This window comes from Glycine soja, unplaced genomic scaffold, assembly GCF_004193775.1.
Source record: "Glycine soja cultivar W05 unplaced genomic scaffold, ASM419377v2 tig00027424_1_pilon, whole genome shotgun sequence".
In the NCBI taxonomy this organism is placed as follows: domain Eukaryota; kingdom Viridiplantae; phylum Streptophyta; class Magnoliopsida; order Fabales; family Fabaceae; genus Glycine; species Glycine soja.
In genome coordinates this window covers 69,840-76,934 of record NW_021143813.1, presented here as the reverse complement: position 1 = coordinate 76,934, position 7,095 = coordinate 69,840, and the positions used below count along the sequence as shown (strand labels likewise).

Here is a 7,095-nt window from a genome sequence, read left to right as displayed (position 1 = left end):
GACTGATTCATTTGCTTCCAAAGTTTCATGGCCTTGCAGGTGAAGACCCGCAAAACATTTGAAGAATTTCACATTGTCTGCTCCACCATGAAACCCCCAGATGTCCAAGAGGATCACATATTTCTGAAGGCTTTTCCTCATTCATTAGAGGGAGTGGCAAAGGACTGGCTGTATTACCTTGCTCCAAGGTCCATCACGAGCTGGGATGACCTTAAGAGAGTATTCTTAGAAAAAGTTTCCCTGCTTCCAGGACCACACCATCAGGAAGGATATCTCAGGTATTAGACAACTCAGTGGAGAGAGCCTGTATGAGTATGGGAGAGATTTAAGAAACTATGTGCCAGTTGCCCCCACCATCAGATTTCAGAACAACTTCTTCTCCAATATTTTTATGAAGGACTCAGTAATATGGAGAGAAGTATGATAGATGCTGCCAGTGGTGGAGCCCTTGGAGACATGACTCCTGCTGAAGCCAGAAATTTAATTGAGAAGATGGCCTCCAAATCCCAGCAGTTTAGCGCCAGAAATGATGCCATAGTCATTAGAGGAGTGCATGAGGTAGCTACAAACCCATCTGCATCATCTAAAACTAAGAAGCTTGAAGGAAAACTGGATGCGTTGGTCAACTTGGTTACCCAGCTGGCCTTGAATCAGAAATCTGTACCTGTCGCAAGGGTTTGTGGTTTGTGCTCCTCTGCTGACCACCATACAGACCTTTGCCCTTCCATGCAGCAACCTGGAGCAATTGAGCAGCCTGAAGCTTATGCTGCAAATATTTACAATAGACCTCCTCAACCTCAGCAGCAAAATCAACCACAGCAGAGCAATTATGACCTTTCCAGCAACAGATACAACCCTGGATGGAGGAATCACCCTAACCTCAGATGGTCCAGCCCTCAGCAACAACAACAGCAGCCTGCTCCTTCCTTCCAAAATGCTGCTGGCCCAAGTAGACCATACATTCCTCCACCAATCCAACAACAGCAACAACCCCAGAAACAGCCAACAGTTGAGGCCCCTCCACAACCTTCCCTCGAAGAACTTGTGAGGCAAATGACTATGCAGAACATGCAGTTTCAGCAAGAGACCAGAGCCTCCATTCAGAGCTTAACCAATCAGATGGGACAATTAGCTACCCAATTGAATCAACAACAGTCCCAGAATTCTGACAAGCTGCCTTCACAAGCTGTCCAAAATCCCAAAAATGTCAGTGCCATTTCATTGAGGTCGGGAAAGCAGTGTCAAGGACCTCAACCCGTAGCACCTTCCTCATCTGCAAATGAACCTGCCAAACTTCACTCTATTCCAGAAAAAGGTGATGACAAAAATCTACCTAACAATTTCTGTGCAGGTGAATCTTCTTCCACAGGTAATTCTGATTTGCAGAAGCAGCACATTCCCCCTCTTCCATTCCCTCCAAGAGCAGTTTCCAACAAAAAAATGGAAGAGGTAGAGAAAGAGATCTTGGAAACGTTTAGAAAAGTAGAGGTAAACATACCTCTGTTGGATGCAATAAAGAAAATTCCAAGATATGCCAAATTCTTGAAGGAGTTGTGCACTAATAAGCGGAAGCTTAAAGGAAGTGAACGAATTAGCATGGGCAGAAATGTCTCCGCATTGATTGGTAAATCCGTTCCTCAAATTCCTGAAAAATGCAAAGATCCAGGTACATTCAGCATACCTTGTATTATAGGGAATAGTAAGTTTGACAATGCCATGCTAGATTTAGGAGCCTCTGTTAGTGTTATGCCTCTGTCGATTTTTAATTCTCTATCTCTAGGTCCCTTGCAGTCAACTGATGTGGTAATTCATTTAGCTAATAGAAGTGTTGCCTATCCTGTTGGTTTCATAGAAGATGTCTTAGTTAGAGTTGGTGAACTGATTTTCCCTGTTGATTTTTATATCTTGAATATGGAAGATGGATTTTCTCAAGGATCAGTTCCCATCATTCTAGGCAGACCCTTTATGAAAACTGCTAGAACTAAGATAGATGTTTATGCAGGCACACTGTCCATGGAGTTTGGTGATATAACTGTTCATTTTAATATTCTGGATGCTATGAAATACCCATCTGAAGATCTTTCTGTATTTCGTGCTGAAATAATTGACCATGTTGTTGATGAATACATGACTGATCTTTATTCTAATCTGCATGCCTCTCACTCTTCATGCATTGAGTCAGAAATTGTACTTGATCATATGTCTGAATTTGATGCTGAGAGTGAATCTGAGAGTGATATTGATTGCATGCCTGGTGGTGGTGTTTTACCTCTTGAGATTGATTTTATAGAGTCAGATAGGACTAATCATGTTTCAGGAAGTACACATACCTCTGACTTTCTTTATGAGGTAAAGGCTGAGAAACCATCTCCTTCTACCACTGTCCAGCCGACCACACCAGAATTGAAGCCTCTGCCATCAAATTTAAAATACGCTTACTTGGATGATAGCAAGAGTTTTCCAGTGATTATATCTGCCTCCCTTGCTGATGAGCAAGAGGAGAAGTTGTTGTCAGTTCTCAAGAAGCATAAGAAGGCTATAGGCTGGACCCTGGCGGACATTCCTGGTATTAGCCCATCCACATGTAGGCATCGAATAAATTTAGAGGATGGAGCTAAACCAGTAAGACAGCCACAGAGAAGACTCAACCCGGTGATTCTTGATGTAGTGAAGAAGGAGATAACCAAGCTTTTGCAAGCTGGAATCATTTATCCTATCTCCGACAGCCAATGGGTGAGTCCCGTCCAGGTAGTCCCGAAAAAGACTGGCCTCACAGTGATCAGAAATGAGAAGGAGGAGTTGATTCCTACTCGGGTGCAGAACAGTTGGAGAGTCTGCATTGACTATAGGAGGCTGAACCAGGTTACCAAAAAGGACAATTTTCCCCTGTCATTCATTGACCAGATGCTTGAACGCCTGGCAGGTAAATCCCACTACTGTTTCCTTGATGGTTTTTCTGGTTATATGCAAATTACTATTGCTCCTGAGGATCAGGAAAAGACCACATTCACCTGCCCCTTCGGCACTTTTGCTTATAGGAGGATGCCTTTCGGCCTGTGCAATGCCCTTGGTACCTTCCAGCGGTGCATGATTAGTATTTTCAGTGATTTTTTAGAAAATTGCATAGAGGTGTTTATGGATGATTTCACTGTATATGGATCCTCTTTTGATGGTTGTTTGAATAGTTTGGAAAAAGTTTTGAATAGATGCATTGAAACTAACCTTGTTCTAAATTTTGAAAAATGTCATTTTATGGTTGAGCAAGGTATAGTTTTAGGCCACATTATTTCCAATAAGGGTATTGAAGTAGATCCTACAAAAATTTCTGTTATTTCACAATTGCCTTACCCCTCTTGTGTGCGAGAGGTGCGATCTTTTCTTGGTCATGCAGGATTCTACAGGCGCTTTATAAGGGATTTTAGCAAAGTAGCCCTTCCACTGTCCAACTTGTTGCAAAAGGAGGTGGAGTTTGACTTTAATGACAGATGCAAAGAGGCTTTTGATTGCCTCAAAAGAGCGTTGACTACCACCCCCATCATCCAGGCACCCGATTGGACAGCCCCTTTTGAGCTTATGTGTGATGCATCAAATTATGCATTGGGAGCTGTCCTTGCTCAGAAAATTGATAAATTGCCCAGGGTGATATATTATGCTTCTAGGACTTTAGATGCTGCCCAAGCAAATTATACTACTACTGAGAAAGAGCTTCTAGTCATAGTTTTTGCTCTTGAAAAATTTCGATCTTATTTGCTTGGTACTCGCATTATTGTTTATACTGACCATGCAGCTCTAAAGTACTTGTTGAAGAAGGCTGATTCTAAGCCTAGGTTGATCCGATGGATGCTCTGGCTCCAAGAGTTTGACTTGGAGATCCGTGATAGGAGCGGAGCACAAAATCTAGTTGCTGATCATTTGAGTCGGATCGAACGTGTCTCTGATGCAGATTCACCTATTCGGGATGATTTCCCGGATGATCATTTGTATATATTGTATAGTATTTCTGACTCTCTTTCTACTCCCTGGTTTGCTAACATTGTCAATTATTTAGTTGCCTCTATTTTTCCTCCCTTAGCATCTAAGGCCCAAAAAGATAAGATTAAAAGTGATGCTAAGCATTTTATTTGGGATGACCCCTACTTGTGGAAATTGTGCAGTGATCAGGTCATTCGACGGTGCATTCCAGATCATGAGACTGACTCAGTCCTGCAGTTCTGTCATTCTTCTGCCCCGGGAGGTCATCTGGGTGTTCAAAGGACAGCTCGCAAAGTGCTTGATTGTGGTTTTTATTGGCCCACCATCTTTAAAGATGCATGGAAGATCTGCAGCACTTGTGAGCAGTGTCAGAGAGCAGGAAATACACTTACATGGCGACAACAAATGCCTCAGCAACCTATGCTATTCTGTGAGGTGTTTGATGTCTGGGGTATAGATTTCATGGGTCCTTTTCCTGTCTCTTTTGGTTATGTTTATATTCTCCTTGCAGTTGATTATGTTTCAAAATGGGTGGAAGCCAAGCCCACTAGAACTAATGATGCTAAAGTTGTCGCAGACTTTGTCAGGTCTAATCTGTTTTGCAGGTTTGGAGTACCTAAAGCAATTGTTAGTGATCAAGGAACCCATTTTTGCAACAGGACAATGCATGCCCTGCTTAAAAAGTACGGGGTGGTACACAGGGTATCCACACCATACCACCCCCAGACTAATGGACAGGCATAAATTTCTAACAGGGAAATCAAGAGAATTCTAGAGAAGATTGTGCAGCCAAGCAGGAAAGATTGGAGTACTAGGCTTGATGATGCTCTCTGGGCACATCGGACTGCCTACAAAGCACCCATAGGAATGTCTCCTTATCGGGTTGTCTTTGGAAAGGCATGTCATCTTCCAGTGGAAATTGAGCACAAAGCATACTGGGCAGTGAAGACTTGCAACTTCTCTATGGATCAAGCTGGCGAGGAAAGGAAGTTGCAACTGAGTGAGTTAGATGAAATCCGCCTAGAAGCCTACGAGAATGCCAAGTTCTACAAAGAAAAGACCAAGAAGTTCCATGATAGCATGATAGTTAAAAAAGACTTCGTGGTTGGGCAAAAAGTGTTATTGTATAATTCTAGGCTTGGACTCATGAGTGGTAAGTTGAGGTCTAAGTGAATTGGTCCTTTTGTTGTTACTAATGTTTTTCCTTATGGTACAGTTGAGATCAAAAGCGACTCCACAAACAAGAGCTTCAAGGTCAACGGACATCGACTTAAGCCATTCCTCACGAACCCTTCTTTAGTGGACGTAGTGGTGGAAGAGACTTCCTTACTCCACCCTACTCTTCCTCCACCATGACTTAGGGAGTTTTTCTTTTCCTATCTCCTTCTTTGCTTTTATTACACTTGTCCGATTCTCTTTGATGATTTAATTGTTTTTAATCTTTTAATTGTGCTACATTGAGGACAATGTGTTGTTTAAGTATGGGGGGGAGTGTTCTTTGGTTTTGCTAGTTTTGTTGGTTTTGTTAATTTGTTAGTTGTGTTAATTTGTTAATGTTGTTAGTTTCGTTGGATTTTCAGTTTAATAGTTTGGGTCAATTTCATGTGCACGTACGACTTTGCATGTTTTTCTTTGAATTATAGGATATGTTCAAGAAATGGGTAATTGTTTTGAAAATAAAAGTTCTTGACATTTTGTGACTTGAAATCCTTGATTCTTCTCTACATGTCATGATAGTTTTGAAAGCTCAATTTGAAAGTGATGATTTTACCTTTGTGAGAATTTGAGCCATCCATCATTATAATCATTTGGTGTGTTTTGCCCCATTGATTGCTTGCACAATAGCCTTGGCTTGATTCTTGTTGATGCGTCCTAATTCACATGCATATTTGGAAATGATTAAGGCAATTTTGTTCTTATAAGCTTCTAGCCAAATGGACTTACCTTGAATTAATTCCTTTGATAGCCCTTTTGAGCCTTGTTTCCCTTTCCTTGTTTTGAAGCTCACTACAAGCCTTAAGTGAAAAACCATGATATTACCATATCCTTAAGGAATTTTGGAGCTTTGGAATTGTTTTGGGAATAAGTGTGGGGGTTTTTTGTTTCATTGGACAACTTGTTTTGTTGGCTATGCTTCATGATGTATTTTGGGCCATACTTGATGTACATTGTATATTGGTTAAATGTTGGACATGCTGAATGAAATGTTGTTTCTCAAAGGCTAAAAAAAAAAAAAATCGAAAAAAAAAAATTCAAAAAAAGAAAAAGAAAAGCAATAAAGTTGAGTGAATAAGATCTTAAATGGCACAAGAATGATGAAACTCTTGGTTCTACTCTTCATGTTTAATTTTTATCTTTACTTCTTTTTATTTTCTTATTTTTTTTTAATATGCACTTATTCCCCTTTGCTTCTCTATTCCTTTGGGATTTAGCCACTTATTCCATATTTCTCCATACCTTGTCCTTGGCCCCATTACAACCTTAAAAGACCTTTTGATCCTCATGTGCTTGTGTTTATGGGTTGATTGTCAATTTTAGAATCTTGCCAAGTTTATGTGGTGTTTGCTTTCATGGGTGCTTTGAGGGTAAATAGTAGCCTAGACACTTGAGAGATAGAGTGTATATCTTGTGAGGCTTTATCACTTTTCATTCTTGAGCTGATTAACTATTTTGCCATGATTGGGTTGCTTGGATGATTTTCATGAATGTCTTGACTTTTTGGATCTCCTTATGTTAGATGTTACCCATTCCTTTCATTCCTTGATGTTCATTGAGAAATATGTGAATGTTTTTGTTTGTCTCCCTTTCATATCCTTGGATTTTGTTCTTGGTTTCATTTTGCCCAGGAGTGCAAAAGGCTAAGTATGGGGGGTTTTGATGTGCCATCATTTTCTTCTATTTTCTAAACCCTTTTTGCACCATTTTAATTATTGATTGGTCTTAATTGTCAATTAATTAGGCAGTTTTATTATTTGGGCTCATTTAGCTAATTTGATATTTTTAATCTAATTTCAGGAATTTGATGAAACATTGGGCTTAATCCGGATTTTGGTTGTGGACTTGAAGAGGGCAAATAAAGCAGCGCTTACCTTGGTTAATTTCTAATTAGGAAATTTCGCAATT

General features: G+C 40.4%; 1 non-coding gene across 1 annotated transcript; it reads right to left on the bottom strand.

Moving 5' to 3' along the window:
- Window positions 1-256: 256 nt before the first annotated feature.
- On the bottom strand, window positions 257-362 carry LOC114404366. The gene has a single exon (XR_003664940.1). It is a non-coding gene; the product is annotated as a small nucleolar RNA R71 (small nucleolar RNA).
- Between the last annotated feature and the right edge of the window lie 6,733 nt (window positions 363-7,095).